Below are 16455 nucleotides of genomic sequence, written 5' to 3' on the forward strand. Positions count from 1 at the left end.
CGACACACCCCGCACCTGGAGGGCAGGGCCCCGACACATGGCTCACCTGGAGGGCGGAGCCGCTCACCTGGAGGGTGGGGCCCCGACACACCGCTCACCTGGAGGGCGGGGCCCCGACACACCCCGCACCTGGAGGGCAGGGCCCCGACACACGGCTCACCTGGAGGGCGGGGCCCCGACACACCGCTCACCTGGAGGGCGGGGCCCCGACACACCGCTCACCTGGAGGGCGGGGCCGGGACTCCAGCTCCGGTTCCTCAGACTCCAGCTCCGGTTCCTCAGACTCCAGCTCCGGTTCCTCAGACTCCAGCTCCGGTTCCTCAGACTCCAGCTCCGGTTCCTCAGGCTCCAGCTCCGGTTCCTCAGACTCCAGCTCCGGTTCCTCAGGCTCCAGCTCCGGTTCCTCAGGCTCCAGCTCCGGTTCCTCAGACTCCAGCTCCGGTTCCTCAGACTCCAGCTCCGGTTCCTCAGGCTCCAGCTCCGGTTCCTCAGACTCCAGTTCCGGTTCCTCAGACTCCAGCTCCGGTTCCTCAGACTCCAGCTCCGGTTCCTCAGGCTCCAGCTCCGGTTCCTCAGGTGGTTTGGGGTTCCGCGTACGCACGGGGTCTAGAGGGCTCCATATGTTGGATAACGTTCATACGGCGACTCTGGGCAACAGTTAGAGCCAGTCATGATATATGTTTAATAATCGTACAACGATGTTTAATAATGTTACATTCTGCTGTTCACAGACAGGGTCCTCTGGAGCAGTAGACAGGGTCCTCTAGAGCAGCAGACAGGGTCCTCTGGAGCAGCAGACAGGGTCCTCTGGAGCAGCAGACAGGGTCCTCTGGACACGTGCAGGTGAGAGAAAGTGAGAGAAAGTTCTGAAGTCGGAGCATCGGTCTCCTGTTCAGCTGGGCGGCTGGAGGGGGCGTGTCCTCCTCCACAAGGGGCGGGGTCTGTGACTCACTAACTTCCTCAGTGAGGAACAGAAGTAGCCGGCTGGCTCTATCATTCCTCCGCACACAGGACCGACTTCAGGGAAAAGCGAGGCTGAAGTTGAGCTTTGCGTCCGGCGACGTCCCCGGAATAGCGACGTGACACGGAGCGGCGAGAGCGGAGGTTCTACCGCCGTCGGGCTCAAAGTGGTGGGCAGCGCTCCGGTAAGAAGAGAGATCCCTTATTACACTTTCTTCTTCAACTTTCCTTTTCTCCCTGCTTTTATTCTTCTCCCCTCGGCCTCCCTTCTCTCTGACTTCATGTTGAAACAGTGAACGCACGCGTTCGGGTCTGATGGAGGTCTGTTGGAGGCCGTTAGTTGCGCTGTCTGTGCAGCAGACGTGTGTCGAGATATCAGCCGTCATATGAATGGAGCAGCGGCTCTGACCGTGGGCATGCCCAGACTCCGTCTCTCTGAGGAATGCTCCCCATGTGGAATGCGGCTGCTGCCCAGAGGTCATCTCTACCGCCCGGTGGTCACCCATAAAAATACCCATGGAGCACCGGACGGAGGGTCCTAAATCATGGGAGGTGCTTCTGTTGGGTGCTGGACCAGGCTGTGTCCGGCCTGCTGTCAGGGGCCACATGTTGGGGGGGCGAGAGAGGGCTCTGGAAAGACTCATCCCTCAGACACATACGCTGACACATACAATACAGACAAACTCACATACCCACGCTCGCTGGTGCGCACACACACCCAGAGAGAGAGAGAGAGAGAGAGAGAGAGAGAGAGAGAGAGAGAGAGAGAGAGAGAGAGAGAGAGAGAGAGAGAGAGAGAGAGAGAGAGAGAGAGAGAGAGAGAGAGAGAGAGAGAGAGAGAGAGAGAGAGAGAGAGAGAGAGAGAGAGAGAGAGAGAGAGAGAGAGAGAGAGAGAGAGAGAGAGAGAGAGAGAACACGCTCTTCCACAGGAAGAACCAGGTGGTAAACAGGAAGTAGGATGGGACAGGCGCCTCCAACTGGACACTGGTTGTGACGGACAGGAAATAATATGTGAACGCAGGAAGCAGGATTTAATAGAGAGGAAGTAGCAGGTGCAGACAGGATGTAGGTTGTGTAGAGGTGTCTGTGTTTGTAGGGAGGGTGTTTGTCTGTAGAGAGAGGTGTCTGTGTCTGTAGGGGGAGGTGTGTGTCTGTAGGGGGGGGTGTGTGTCTGTAGGGGGGGGTGTGTGTCTGTAGGGGGAGGTGTAGAAGAGATGGCTGACCCGACACCACCAACAGCAGCTTTTTGTGTGTGTGTGTGTGTGTGTGTGTGTGTGTGTGTGTGTGTGTGTGTGTGTGTGTGTGTGTGTGTGTGTGTGTGTGTGTGTGTGTGTGTGTGTGTGTGTGTGTGTGTGTGTGTGTGTGTTCAATAAAAAAGGAAAAATGAACTTCAATCGTCTTTTTCACGGAGTAACAAATAACTGTAAATGTATTATTATTCCAAGAAAATGACTTACCAAATGTCCACATATATACATCATAACCTGCCGGTAAGTCGCTCTACGAGATGACCGACGACGACGCCTTCTAGCAGCGATATCCATTTCAAGAGCCATTGGCGTAGAAAGAGAATTTTTTTATTTAATAGCAACGATAACAAGACGGAAAACAGGTACATTTTGCCGCCATCTGGGGGGAGATACGTCATCTCCAAACATCCGGTGGAGTTTCGGCGGTGTTCGGAAGCGTTCGGAGGCGTTCTACGCATAGCTGTAGACCGTACTACACAGTCAAGTGTAGTATGGTCAAGTAGTAGAAACTGGACAGAAATAGTATGTACTCGGATGCAGCCTTTGACTTTTGACTTTATATTTACAATTTAAGGTTCAGGTTTGTATTATTTGTGCTGTGGGACTTCAGGACGTCTTTGTGCGCTCAGGTGTGTGTGTCTGTGTGTGTTTGTGTGTATAGTAGGCAGTCACCTGCTGGCCAGCAGCTGGAGTGTGTGAATGGGCAGGAAGTGACCTCATACTTCCTGTATGTGGTGGACAGGGGGTCACATGTGAGATATTCACTGTGGGTGAATCTCTCTCTCTCTCTCTCTCTCTCTCTCTCTCTCTCTCTCTCTCTCTCTCTCTCTCTCTCTCTCTCTCTCTCTCTCTCTCTCTCTCTCTCTCTCTCTCTCTCTCTCTCTCTCTCTCTCTCTCTCTCTCTCTCTCTGCTGCACATAGAGCTCCGCTACACATAGAGCTATGCTACGTACACATAGACCTATGCTACGCAAACTGTATAGCTAAGCTACACATAGAGCTACGCTAGACATAGAGCTACGCTACGCATACAGCTACACATAGAGATACGCTACGCTACCCACAGAGCTGATGCGCTCCGGCCTTTTCCCACGACAGGGTGGTTGGGTCTGTACCGACGAGACCCCCAGCTGCTGGTTGCGAGGTGTGAAGTGTGTGTGCTTCTCTGTGTCTGTCTGGTAACCTCTTCCACCACACTGACGCCAGGCAGCGCTGCCTAGCGACAATCAGACCTGGCTCCAACAGACCACTTTTGTCCAAACAGGCAGAGTTGCTCAACAACACGGGGTTTCAACACGCACACATGCTAACCCAAACACATATGCACAAACAAACGCACACACACACACACAGACACACATCCATCAATAGCATACACGCACACAAATACACATCCACAGCACCCACACACATACACACAGCACTTCAATAAACAGACACAAACACACACATCCACAACAAACGCACACACACTCAATTAAAACACGTCCACATCCCGACATGTCAGACGGAGACCTTGCAGCCGGGTCTGCCCCTCGCAGAACGAGGCCGCCGATGACCTCATCATTTAGAGGATGAGGGAGGAGGCCGTTGCCTTAGCGACCCTGTCGGTCCAGCGAGGGGAGACAAGATGGAGGAGGAGGAGGAGGGGAGGGCAGCAGCTCCTGTGGTTTCAGTGAGCAGAGTTACCTGTCTGTAACCTAGCAACAACCTCTCAGTGGCCAGATTGTAACCTGAGTGGTAATGATGTTCTAGTTGCATTTGTAATGCATGTTATAGTGAACAATTATTCGTCGAGGGCGAAAAGAATAGTGGGGAATAGCTATTCACGGAGCCTGAGGTGAAAAATTGTTTTACTACACCTGAACACTCTTAACACTATTTGCCGGGACTCAATTGTTTTTATTAGCGGTTTATGAAGGATGAAACCAATATCCCGAGTTTGAGATCTCAATCATGGGATACTGCCCAATATCCCGATATAGCGAACCAATCCAATTGCGACATCTTAGGAGGTTCACGTGTAGTGTAGTATACTATTTACATTTATAATGCAGGTTGTAGTAACATTTATGTGTCTCAAAGCAATCGGTTTGACAATTAGATACTTTGGATTGATCTCCGATCAGTAATCAGGACTGTGTCAGTGCCGATCCATAATGAGCTGGTACCTTGTCTTCCGAGTCCAGCTCCTGGAGGTTCTTGCCGTGAGCTACTGGAGGTTTGGCTGCTGGGGTTAGTGTGGAGTCACTCTGAGTCAGGCTCCAGCCAGCTCTACTGCTCTGAGAGGGCGACACACTGGCTTCCTCTTTATGCCCATACTTGGTCCTCACTGCGTTGCTAGGCACTGGGCCCTAATTTGACAATTCCTGGAGGCTAGGGGTGAGAGGCTGGGGTGAGAGGCTAGGGGTGAGAGGCTGGGGTGAGAGGCTGAGGGTGAGAGGCTGAGGGTGAGAGGCTGAGGGTGAGAGGCTGAGGGTGAGAGGCTGAGGGTGAGAGGCTGGGGTGAGAGGCTAGGGGTGAGAGGCTGAGGGTGAGAGGCTGGGGTGAGAGGCTGAGGTGAGAGGCTGGGGTGAGAGGCTAGGGGTGAGAGGCTAGGGGTGAGAGGCTGGGGTGAGAGGCTGGGGTGAGAGCTGGGGTGAGAGGCTGGGGTGAGAGGCTGAGGGTGAGAGGCTAGGGGTGAGAGGTGAGTGGGGTGAGAGGCTGAGGGTGAGAGGCTAGGGGTGAGAGGTGAGTGGGGTGAGAGGCTGAGGGTGAGAGGCTAGGGGTGAGAGGCTAGGGGTGAGAGGCTGGGGTGAGAGGCTGGGTGAGAGCTGGGTGAGAGCTGGGTGAGAGCAGGGTCAGAAGCTGGGTGAGAGCTGGGTGAGAGCTGGGTGAGAGCAGGGTCAGAGGCTGGGTGAGAGCTGGGTGAGAGATGGGTGAGAGCAGGGTGAGAGTGAGAGGGTGAGAGGCTGGGGTGAGAGCTGGGTGAGAGATGGGTGAGAGGCTGGGTCAGAGGCTGGGGTGAGAGCAGGGTGAGAGATGGGTGAGAGCTGGGTGAGAGCAGGGTGAGAGCAGGGTCAGAGGCTGGGGTGAGAGCAGGGTGAGAGGCTGGGTGAGAGCTGGGTGAGAGATGGGTGAGAGATGGGTGAGAGCTGGGTCAGAGGCTGGGGTGAGAGCAGGGTCAGAGGCTGGGTGAGAGCTGGGTGAGAGCTGGGTCAGAGGCTGGGGTGAGAGCAGGGTGAGAGGTTTATTGGAGCGCCGCTGGGAGAGAGAGCTCTCCGCTCGCTGGGTAAACAGAGCAAATCTCGGCTCTGCACGACGGGAGAGTGTTACTCTCACCGGGACTATCTACAGGAATCTTTCTCTCTCCTCCTTTCTCTCTCGCTCCCTTTCTTTGATTGACTCCATGCCTCCCTCTCCATCTCTCTTTGCTTGTCTCTTTCTCCCGCTCCTGGTTTCATTGGCGGTCTGTGTCAGTGTGTCTCTCTCTCCTTGCTGGCCTGTCTCTCTCCCCTCTCTCCTCTCTCTGGTTGTAACAGATGCACATCACCCTCTCTCCGCCATCTGCTGAGGGAACAATGGGGTGTTGGTGGAGGCAGGCCGGGGCAGGCCCGCAGCCCGCAGCCCGCCGTCAGACATGACTCAGGGACCCAGAGCCCAGATGCACACAGCAGAGATCCTCCAGAGATACCTCGCTCCGCTCAGCCCTCACAGGCTCCGACACGCCGCGTCTCCACCTCAGCCGCACTCTGCCGTGGAGCGGGGAGGAGTGGAGGTGGTTGGAGAGGGGGGTGGAGGTGATGGAGGTGGTGGAGGTGGTGGAGGTGATCGAGGTGGTGGGAGAGGGGGTTGGAGGTGGAGGAGGTGGTGGTGTTGGAGGTGATGGTTGTGCAGTTGTAACACTGGTAATGGGGGTGGGGCTGGGTTTGATCGAGGTGACGGAGGTGCCCCACAGCCTCACACCTCCAGCCGGCGGGTGGTGTTGCCCCGGCGGAGCAGCAGCCTTACATGGGGATGTGTCCCTGGAGGGGCTATAAAAGGAGGCTGCTGGGACCGAGCGGCAGAAGGCTGATTTACGAGGAGTGAGGGACGGCTTCTTGGCTCCTTCCTCAGGAGGGGGAGGAGGAGGAGGGGAGGAGGGGGAGGAGGTGGAGGGGAGGAGGAGGGAGAGGGGAGGAGGAGGAGGAGGGGGAGAGGGGAGGAGGAGGGGGAGAGGGGAGGAGGAGGGGGAGGAGGAGGAGGAGGGGGAGGGGAGGAGGAGGAGGAGGGGAGGAGGGGGAGGAGGTGGAGGGGAGGAGGAGGGAGAGGGGAGGAGGAGGAGGAGGGGGAGAAGGGAGGAGGAGGGGGAGGAGGTGGAGGAGGGGAGGAGGGGGAGGAGGTGGAGGGGAGGAGGAGGAGGAGGAGGAGGGAGAGAGGAGGAGGGGGAGGAGGAGAGGAGGGGGAGGAGGAGGAGGGGAGGAGGAGGGGGGGGAGGAGGTGGAGGGGGGGAGGAGGAGGAGGAGGAGGGGGAGAGAAGGGAGGAGGAGGAGGAGGAGGAGGAGGGAGAGGAGGAGAGGAGAGGAGGAGAGGAGGAGGAGGAGGAGGCAGAGGAGGAGGAGGAGGAGGAGGAGGAGGAGAGGGGGAGGAGGAGGAAGAGGAGGTGAGAGGAGAGGAGAGAGGAGAGGAGGAGAGGAGGAGGAGAGGAGGAGAGGAGAGAGAAGAGGAGGAGGAGGAGGAGGGGGAGGAGGCGGAGGAGGAGGCGGAGGAGTAGGCGTGTCGGAGCTCAGAGGTCGTCTGTCATGGAGCTGCTTCCTGATGAGGCCGAGGGCCCTGATGGAGGATGGCTCTGCTGTGGGCTCCCGTTCGGTGCTCTCAGTCTCAGCCCTCACTACACAGAGAGAGGAGGAGCTCTCCATCCCAGAGGTGAGAGATGGAGAGCTCAGGAGAGCTCAGGACCCCGGGTACGATGCCAACTTGGACCTGATCCCCGGTCAATGAGAGACTAAATGGTCTGATTCACTGTGGCTCCAACAGGAGGTTCTGCCTGATGAGCAGAGGCGGAGCTCGGGCAGGGCGCCTTAGGGGTGCAGGTTGAGCTCTGTGTGTTCTTGGAGCAGGGCGTCTCAGGGGTGCAGGTTGAGCTCTGTGTGTCTCGGAGCAGGGCGTCTCAGGGGTGCAGGTTGAGCTCTGTGTGTCTTGGAGCAGGGCGTCTCAGGGGTGCAGGTTGAGCTCTGTGTGTCTTGGAGCAGGGTGTCTCAGGGGTGCAGGTTGAGCTCTGTGTGTTCTTGGAGCAGGGCGTCTCAGGGGTGCAGGTTGAGCTCTGTGTGTTCTTGGAGCAGGGCGTCTCAGGGGTGCAGGTTGAGCTCTGTGTGTCTTGGAGCAGGGCGTCTCAGGGGTGCAGGTTGAGCTCTGTGTGTCTTGGAGCAGGGCGTCTCAGGGGTGCAGGTTGAGCTCTGTGTGTCTTGGAGCAGGGCGTCTCAGGGGTGCAGATTGAGCTCTTTGTGACCTTTGAGCAGGGCGTCTTTCAACTGCGTGTTGATTGGAGGAACGTCGCTCCAGAGTGACGGAGCCCGTCCCTTTGACTGGTATCCAGTTGGTTTCCGGTCGGAAACCGGAACCAAACAAAAAAAAAAAATTGTTTGGTTCCGGTTTCCGACCGACCCTGTCAATTTATGTGCGACCCAAATTATTTTATGAGCTTTATAAAAAAATAAAAAAAATAAATAAATAAAAAATTGATGCAAACTATAATTACGTTTTGGTACAGTACCTCTTCATTCTGTACAAGGATGAGCGAATTTTCTCGTTTTTAAATGAAAACAACCTACCTATCATTCGCTGCCGCTGGAAAAAATAAAATAAAAAAATAAAATAAATTCCTTACCTACCCATGACCTCAACTGACAACCAACAGGAACTAAACCTTTTTTTTTTTAGGCCTCAGGATGCTGTTAGGGCCGAGGGTCAGAACGGAGGTTGTTTGGTTCGTCAGTCCCTGATGGCCTCCCCATGTAAACTGAGTGTATCTGGGGTGTCTGTGGACCGCGAGATCAATCCCTCATCTGTCATCTCTCCCGGTCTGTTTACCTGGGACTTCATTAAAGGAGAGCGAGTGGACACGTTGGACCAGTTGGCTCTCAATCACGCAGATGCTGACGCTGACGCCATTGGCCTGGCATCTATTGATCAGGCTGACTGAGTCACATCCTGTCATGCTGTCACGGGATTGTGTTGCTTATCAGTAAACCCTAGCACTAGCATGGTATCACCAGTATATGGTACTGGGTAACTAATAGCTTTGGGCTCTAGAGCTCTGCTCTTGTAGAAACGGGTTTCAGAATCCCGAGTCTTTTTGTGGATTGAGCCAAACTCCTTTTATCCATTCCAGGAGGATCTGGCTAGCATCAGGAAGCGGTTCTCTGCGTCGTCCTCGGAGCTCGGCCACCCGCTAGCGATCAGCGCGGCGCTGGAGGACCGAGGCAGCGAGCTTCAAACACGACCGCACTGAGATCAGATCCTCCAGCAGAGCGACACACGGTAAGCAGAGTACCGGCCCGGCCAATGGGGAGCCAGAGGGATGACCTCACTTTGGAAACATTTGCCTCCCACCACCGTCACCTCCTCCTCCTCCTGCTCCTCCTCCTCCTCCTCCTCCCCGTCCCTCGTTGGGCTGTTGAATGGAAATCTGTCAGGGTTGAAGGTTTGGAGGTCGAGGCTCGGCTGCCAGGCGCCCCGGGGAGGACTCTGTCGGCGCTGTGGTCTGATAGCATGTAGCATGGAGCGCTATGTCTGATAGCATGTAGCATGGAGCACTCGGTCTGAGAGCTTTAGCCTGGAGCACTTGGTCTGAGAGCTTTAGCATGTAGCGCTGGTCTACAGAGTTGCAGACCTTTAGCATCTAGCACTTTAGCATGTAGCGCTGGACTACAGAGTTGCAGACCTGTAGCATCTAGCACTTTAGCATGTAGCGCTGGTCTACAGAGTTGCAGACCTGTAGCATCTAGCACTTTAGCATGTAGCGCTGGTCTACAGAGTTGCAGACCTTTAGCATCTAGCACTTTAGCATGTAGCGCTGGTCTACAGAGTTGCAGACCTTTAGCATCTAGCACTTTAGCATGTAGCGCTGGTCTACAGAGTTGCAGACCTTTAGCATCTAGCACTTTAGCATGTAGCGCTGGTCTACAGAGTTGCAGACCTTTAGCATCTAGCACTATAGCATGTAGCGCTGGTCTGCAGAGTTGCAGACCTTTAGCATCTAGCACTTTAGCATGTAGCGCTGGTCTACAGAGTTGCAGACCTTTAGCATCTAGCACTATAGCATGTAGCGCTGGTCTGCAGAGTTGCAGACCTTTAGCATCTAGCACTTTAGCATGTAGCGCTGGTCTGCAGAGTTGCAGACCTTTAGCATCTAGCACTTTAGCATGTAGCGCTGGTCTGCAGAGTTGCAGACCTTTAGCATCTAGCACTTTAGCATGTAGCGCTGTTCTGCAGAGTTGCAGACCTTTAGCATCTAGCACTTTAGCATGTAGCGCTGGTCTGCAGAGTTGCAGACCTTTAGCATCTAGCACTTTAGCATGTAGCGCTGGTCTGCAGAGTTGCAGACCTTTAGCATCTAGCACTTTAGCATGTAGCGCTGGTCTGCAGAGTTGCAGACCTTTAGCATATAGCACTTTAGCATGTAGCGCTGGTCTGCAGAGTGTCAGACCGTGAGCCTGTAGCGTTGTACAGCGTAGACCTACAACGCTACAGGCTCACGGTCTGACACTCTGCAGACCGTGAGCCTGTAGCGTTGTAGGTCTACGCTGTGGTCCACAGCGTTTGAAGTGTGGAAATCGGGTCTGCTGTTGAAAAGCTGTTTGAGTTTCAAGTGTATATCGATGTTATGATGAGTATACAGCCACATCTATGGAGGCGGTATGAAGTGTACAGCCACATCTATGGAGGCGGTATGAAGTGTACAGCCACATCTATGGAGGCGGTATGAAGTGTACAGCCACATCTATGGAGGCGGTATGAAGTGTAGAGCAAAGCTGCACTGGCCGTCTTCAACCAGGCAGCCCAATGTAGTGTAAACCCACCAACCCCTCCACCTCTCCAACCAGCTCCTCCACCTCTCCAACCAGCTCCTCCACCTCTCCAACCAACCCCTCCACCTCTCCAACCAGCTCCTCCACCTCTCCAACCAGCTCCTCCACCTCTCCAACCAGCTCAACCACCTCTCCAACCAGCTCCTCCACCTCTCCAAGCATCTCCTCCACTTCTCCAACCAAACCCTCCACCTCTCCCACCAGCTCCTCAGGGGCTGGGAGAGAGGTGTGTAGTGTGTTGAGGAGGTGGAGGAGAGAGAGATGTGTGAGGGTGAGGAGGTGGAGGACAGAGAGAGAGGTGTGTAGGGTGGTGAGGAGGTGGAGGAGAGAGAGATGTGTGAGGGTGAGGAGGTGGAGGACAGAGAGAGAGGTGTGTAGGGTGGTGAGGAGGTGGAGGAGCGAGAGGGTGGAGGAGAGAGAGGGTGTGTAGTGTGGGTAGGAGATGGAGTAGCGATAGTCAGGCTGGGTGGAAGGCGACATCATTCAGCCGTGCTATCAGTGCTTCCCCGGGCCTACAAGGGGCTCTGTGGTACCGAGAGGCAGAGACGGATGGTGTTTTGCATGTGTGATAAAGCGCAGCGTCCGCTGACAGCGGAGATAAGGCTGACAGAGGGCTGCGCACCAACGGCAAAGTCAAGGAAACTACGGCGCAAACTTAGCATCTGCTGAAGTCCGTTTCCACGACGACGTCTGTTACATGTTTTCAGAGGGGTGTGTGCGTTTACGTGTTTGCGTGTGTGTGTGTGTGTGTGTGTGTGTGTGTGTGTGTGTGTGTGTGTGTGTGTGTGTGTGTGTGTGTGTGTGTGTGTGTGTGTGTGTGTGTGTGTGTGTGTGTGTGTGTGTGTGTGCGTGCTCTAGTCAGTACGCTATAGGGTGAAACCCGTTGACCCAGCATGGCCGCCCACAATGTGCTGACAGAATGTGTTTCACCTCTGAGACCAGAGCTTCAGAACCCTCATCAGAGGCCTGAAAGACCGGCCGTCTGGGGTGGTGGTTCTACCAGAGGGGTGGTGGTTCTACCAGAGGGGTGGTGGTTCTAACAGAGGGGTGGTGGTTCTATCAGAGGGGTGGTGGTCCTAACAGAGGGGTGGTGGTTCTAACAGAGGGGTGGTGGTTATATCAGAGGGGTGCTGGTTCTATCAGAGGGGTGGTGGTTCAGAGGGGTGGTGGTTCTACCAGAGGGGTGGTGGTTCTAACAGAGGGGTGCTGGTTCTACCAGAGGGGTGCTGGTTCTAACAGAGGGGTGCTGGTTCTATCAGAGGGGTGCTGGTTCTATCAGAGGGGTGGTGGTTCTATCAGAGGGGTGGTGGTTCTAACAGAGGGGTGGTGGTTCTACCAGAGGGGTGGTGGTCCTAACAGAGGGGTTGTGGTTCTACCAGAGGGGTGGTGGTTCTACCAGAGGGGTGGTGGTTCTAACAGAGGGGTGCTGGTTCTATCAGAGGGGTGCTGGTTCTATCAGAGGGGTGCTGGTCCTAACAGAGGGGTGGTGGTTCAGAGGGGTGGTGGTTCTATCAGAGGGGTGCTGGTTCTATCAGAGGGGTGGTGGTCCTAACAGAGGGGTGGTGGTTCAGAGGAGTGGTGGTTCTATCAGAGGGGTGCTGGTTCAGAGGGGTGTTGGTTCTATCAGAGGGTTGGTGGTTCCGAGGGGTGGTGGTACTATCAGAGGGGTGGTGGTTCAGAGGGTTGTTGGTTCTATCAGAGGGTTGGTGGTTCAGTGGGGTGGTGGTTCTAACAGATGGGTGGTGGTTCAGAGGGGTGGTGGTTCTATCAGAGGGGTGGTGGATCAGAGGGGTGTTGGTTCTATCAGAGGGTTGGTGGTTCCGAGGGGTGGTGGTACTATCAGAGGGGTGGTGGTTCTCTCGCTCTCCCCTCAGCTCTGATCTCATCTCATCCTCAGCTGAGGTTCCACGGCGGCGCTGAGCTCATGTTAGCGTCATGCTGGGTCAGAGGAAGGAGGCTTGCAGCTCGTACTCCAGGCTTCACCGCGGGCCCGGGTTAGGGGGACTGGCAGCCTGAAGGCTGGGGGTTCCAACCCCAAAGTCTGCCCCTGAAGGCATCCTGACCTCCATGACCTCTGAACCCTACACACCCCCTACAGACATGTGTTTGTGATTCGCTCTTGGTCACCTTGGTTAGAAGCCTCTGCACAATAGTGAAATAGATTTAAATGAAGATTGATGTTCCTTCCCTCGACATGTGAACTGTGTCGTCACATGTACTGATGACATGTTTGGGGAAGCAAGGGTTGCTGATGACTAATTACACACAAGGACTAATTACACGCTGGTCCCCACAGAGTGATTAAAGCGTTCTGCTGCTGAGGGATGTGTGTTCATGCATGTGGCTGCGTCTGCGAGGGTGCATGCCTGTGTTCGCCTGTGTTTCTACTTGCCTTTGTTAGTGTGTGTGTGTGTGTGTGTGTGTGTGTGTGTGTGTGTGTGTGTGTGTGTGTGTGTGTGTGTGTGTGTGTGTGTGTGTGTGTGTGTGTGTGTGTGTGTGTGTGTGTGTGCGGGGGCTACTTGTCTGTACAGGTTCTCCATTGTCCCGGAGGCTTGCCGTCGCTCGTCTGTTTGTTGACATGGCGTCAAGGCCTCTGTCTTCTGTATCTCTGGGTGTCTGTGTGTGTGCGTGTGTATTTACATGTGTTTGTGTGTGTTTGAGTGTGCGAATGTGTGTCAGGGTTCTTTATACTCACACAGACGAGCAGGGATGAACTCAGAGTGACATCAGCCAAAATCAACTCATTTGTCGGCCAGAGTTGGCAGCCAGCCGGTTCCTGGTTCATCGCTGCATCAACGAATATGAGCTGGAAACGGGCTGGAGATGGAAACACCGACCCACAGAGCTCCACGAGAACCAGACCCAATAAAGCTTCATCCTATAATTAAGTCCCTCAATAGATATTCATGCAGAAAGCTGTGCTTCAGAATTCAAGTTTCAAAACACTATGAATGTTGGGTTTCCAAACCGCCTGGATCTTCCTGCTCTCAAACTACCGGTCGGCTGGAGACCCCAGTCAGTAGAACCCCTCCCCCCCAGGGAGAGACCCCACCCCCCCCCGGGGGAGAGACCCCAGTCGGTCGGGGCCCCCCCCCTTCATGGTGTAGGAAAGCAGTCCTGTTACTGCTGACATGGCTCTGGTGAGGACTATCCTCTGAACCCTCTGACATAGCCCTGCTGAGGTCTCTCTCAGCCTCTAATGTTCCTGGTGAGGTCTCTCTCAGCCTCTAATGTTCCTGCTGAGGTCTCTCTCAGCCTCTAATGGTCTGGTGAGGTCTCTCTCAGCCTCTAATGTTCCTGCTGAGGTCTCTCTCAGCCTCTAATTTTCCTCCTGAGATCTCTCTCAGCCTCTAATGTTCTTGGTGAGGTCTCTCTCAGCCTCTAGATGTTCCTGCTGAGGTCTCTCTCAGCCTCTAATGTTCCTGGTGAGGTCTCTCTCAGCCTCTAATGTTCCTGTTGAGGTCTCTCTCAGCCTCTAATGTTCCTGCTGAGGTCTCTCTCAGCCTTTAATGTTCCTGGTGAGGTTTCTCTCAGCCTCTAATGTTCCTGGTGAGGTCTCTCTCAGCCTCTAGATGTTCCTGCTGAGGTCTCTCTCAGCCTCTAATGTTCCTGGTGAGGTCTCTCTCAGCCTCTAGTGTTCCTGGTGAGGTCTCTCTCAGCCTCTAGATGTTCCTGCTGAGGTCTCTCTCAGCCTCTAATGTTCCTGGTGAGGTCTCTCTCAGCCTCTATTGTTCCTGGTGAGGTCTCTCTCAGCCTCTAATGTTCCTGCTGAGGTCTCTCTCAGCCTCTAATGTTCCTGGTGAGGTCTCTCGCAGCCTCTATTCTTCCTGCTGAGGTCTCTCTCAGCCTCTAATGTTCCTGGTGAGGTCTCTCTCAGCCTCTAATGTTCCTGGTGAGGACTCTGTTGGCCTTAGGGAGCCTCTGATCTCCAGCCAGCACCTGATGTCACCGCCAACGCTTCATGGTGCGAAGGGGATGAGGGCATTGTTTACACGTTGTCATGGAGATGTGTCGGACTGGGAGAAGAAAAAAAAGTGGAATATCCTGGAAAGTTTCTCCTCGCGGTCCTCCTCCTCCCCTCACATTGGAGACAGACCCGTTGGTCCAGGGGAAATAATCCCTGAAGGTGTTTTGAAGAAAGCCTCTCTAAAGGCTAAAGGGTTAGACTCCCAACCCAAAAGGACTGGGTTTGATTCCCAATGTGCAGGACCCAAGGATGTGTCTAAATGTGCATTAAGTCGCTTTGATAAACACCTCTTTGGAATTCAGTGATGGTAGAAGTGAACTGATGTTTACCATCTCAGTAACCAGAGGAATGTGATCCATAGGTAACAGAGGAGACTGTTCACCCTCTCAGTGACCAGAGGGATGTGATCCATAGGTAACAGGAGACTGTTCACCCTCTCAGTAACCAGAGGGATGTGATCCATAGGTAACAGAGGAGACTGTTCACCCTCTCAGTAACCAGAGGGATGTGATTCATAGGTAACAGAGGAGACTGTTCACACTCTCAGTAACCAGAGGGATGTGATCCATAGGTAACAGAGGAGACTGTTCACCCTCTCAGTAACCAGAGGGATGTGATCCATAGGTAACAGAGGAGACTGTTCACCCTCTCAGTAACCAGAGGGATGTGATCCATAGGTAACAGAGGAGACTGTTCACCCTCTCAGTAACCAGAGGGATGTGATCCATAGGTAACAGAGGAGACTGTTCACCCTCTCAGTAACCAGAGGGATGTGATCCATAGGTAACAGAGGAGACTGTTCACCCTCTCAGTAACCAGAGGGATGTGATCCATAGGTAACAGAGGAGACTGTTCACCCTCTCAGTAACCAGAGGGATGTGATCCATAGGTAACAGAGGAGACTGTTCACCCTCTCAGTAACCAGAGGGATGTGATCCATAGGTAACAGAGGAGACTGTTCACCCTCTCAGTAACCAGAGGGATGTGATCCATAGGTAACAGAGGAGACTGTTCACCCTCTCAGTAACCAGAGGGATGTGATCCATAGGTAACAGAGGAGACTGTTCACCCTCTCAGTAACCAGAGGGATGTGATCCATAGGTAACAGAGGAGACTGTTCACCCTCTCAGTAACCAGAGGGATGTGATTCATAGGTAACAGAGGAGACTGTTCACCCTCTCAGTAACCAGAGGGATGTGATCCATAGGTAACAGAGGAGACTGTTCACCCTCTCAGTAATGCATGGCATTTGATCCATGCCACAACATTTTCTTTTATTATTATATTTGCCTATTATCAAATTCTTCACAAATTCTGGACACGTTTCCAAATACGTCCTTCCTGTCTGCTGACCTCCAGGCTAGCCAGCGCCAGGGAGCCATACACACACACGCCCACCTGGGTGTGTGTGTGCTGGGTAATGAGGGCTTGCGTTGCGGCCGGGGTAGTGGTGTGTGTGGCCGTGAGGGCCGTGTGGACATCAGTGAGCTGTGCTGAGGCAGCGGAGCCCACCTGGAGGACGTGTGAGCGGGTTCTCCTGGTGGCTGTGCTGAGGCAGCGGAGCCCACCTGGAGGACGTGTGAGCGGGTTCTCCTGGTGGCTGTGGTGAGGCAGCGGGAGCCCACCTGGAGGACGTGTGAGCGGGTTCTCCTGGTGGCGGTGGTCTGCGGCTCCGGGCCGTGCTCTGACGCTGAGCGGTTGGTCGGTGTGCTGAGTGTGCAGCGAGGGCGTCATGGGCTCCACCCCCCTTCTCAGAGCACAGGACCTCTTCTGGAGAGACAACATGGTGCCTACTGACCCACGGAACGCAGAGACCACGTCTCCGCTCCAGGTCCTTGAGGAGGTCAGACCTACCCTCCGCTAAGCTCCTTGAGGAGGTTGGAGGTCAGACATACCCTCCGCTCCAGGTCCTTGAGGAGGTCGGAGGTCAGACCTACCCTCCGCTCCAGGTCTTTGAGGTCGGAGGTCAGACCTACCCCAGGGCTCCAGAATGCGCCTAATTTGGGCGCACATGCGCCTAGAATTCGGGGTAGTGAAATAATACTACCGGAGGGTAGTATTATTAGTGCGACCAAATAAAGTGCGACCAAATAAAATATTTGGTCGCACCGGTGCGACTGAAAATGTATGTGGTATAATTAGTATTATTTATTTTTTTACAGAGCAGTCTATTCATATTATTGTAATAACCACGGAAGAGGCAGTGAATGAAGTATTAATTAGACAGCGA

The 16455-nt window shown here is 54.4% G+C and overlaps 1 protein-coding gene across 2 annotated transcripts in view; it reads left to right on the forward strand.

Annotated features, from left to right (window-relative positions):
• The first annotated feature begins 974 nt into the window (after positions 1–974).
• The window catches only part of fhl3a (four and a half LIM domains 3a), a 32149-nt gene continuing 16668 nt past the window's right edge, over positions 975–16455 (forward strand). Inside the window, exons 1-2 of one of the 2 annotated variants that reach the window (XM_056592945.1) lie at positions 975–1145; positions 8560–8708. The gene's annotated coding sequence lies outside the window, so the exon portion shown is untranslated. The remainder of the gene's footprint in view (positions 1146–8559; positions 8709–16455) is intronic. The other variant, XM_056592946.1, reaches the window with a different exon arrangement.

The sequence above is a fragment of the Gadus chalcogrammus genome, chromosome 6 (assembly GCF_026213295.1).
Source record: "Gadus chalcogrammus isolate NIFS_2021 chromosome 6, NIFS_Gcha_1.0, whole genome shotgun sequence".
In the NCBI taxonomy this organism is placed as follows: domain Eukaryota; kingdom Metazoa; phylum Chordata; class Actinopteri; order Gadiformes; family Gadidae; genus Gadus; species Gadus chalcogrammus.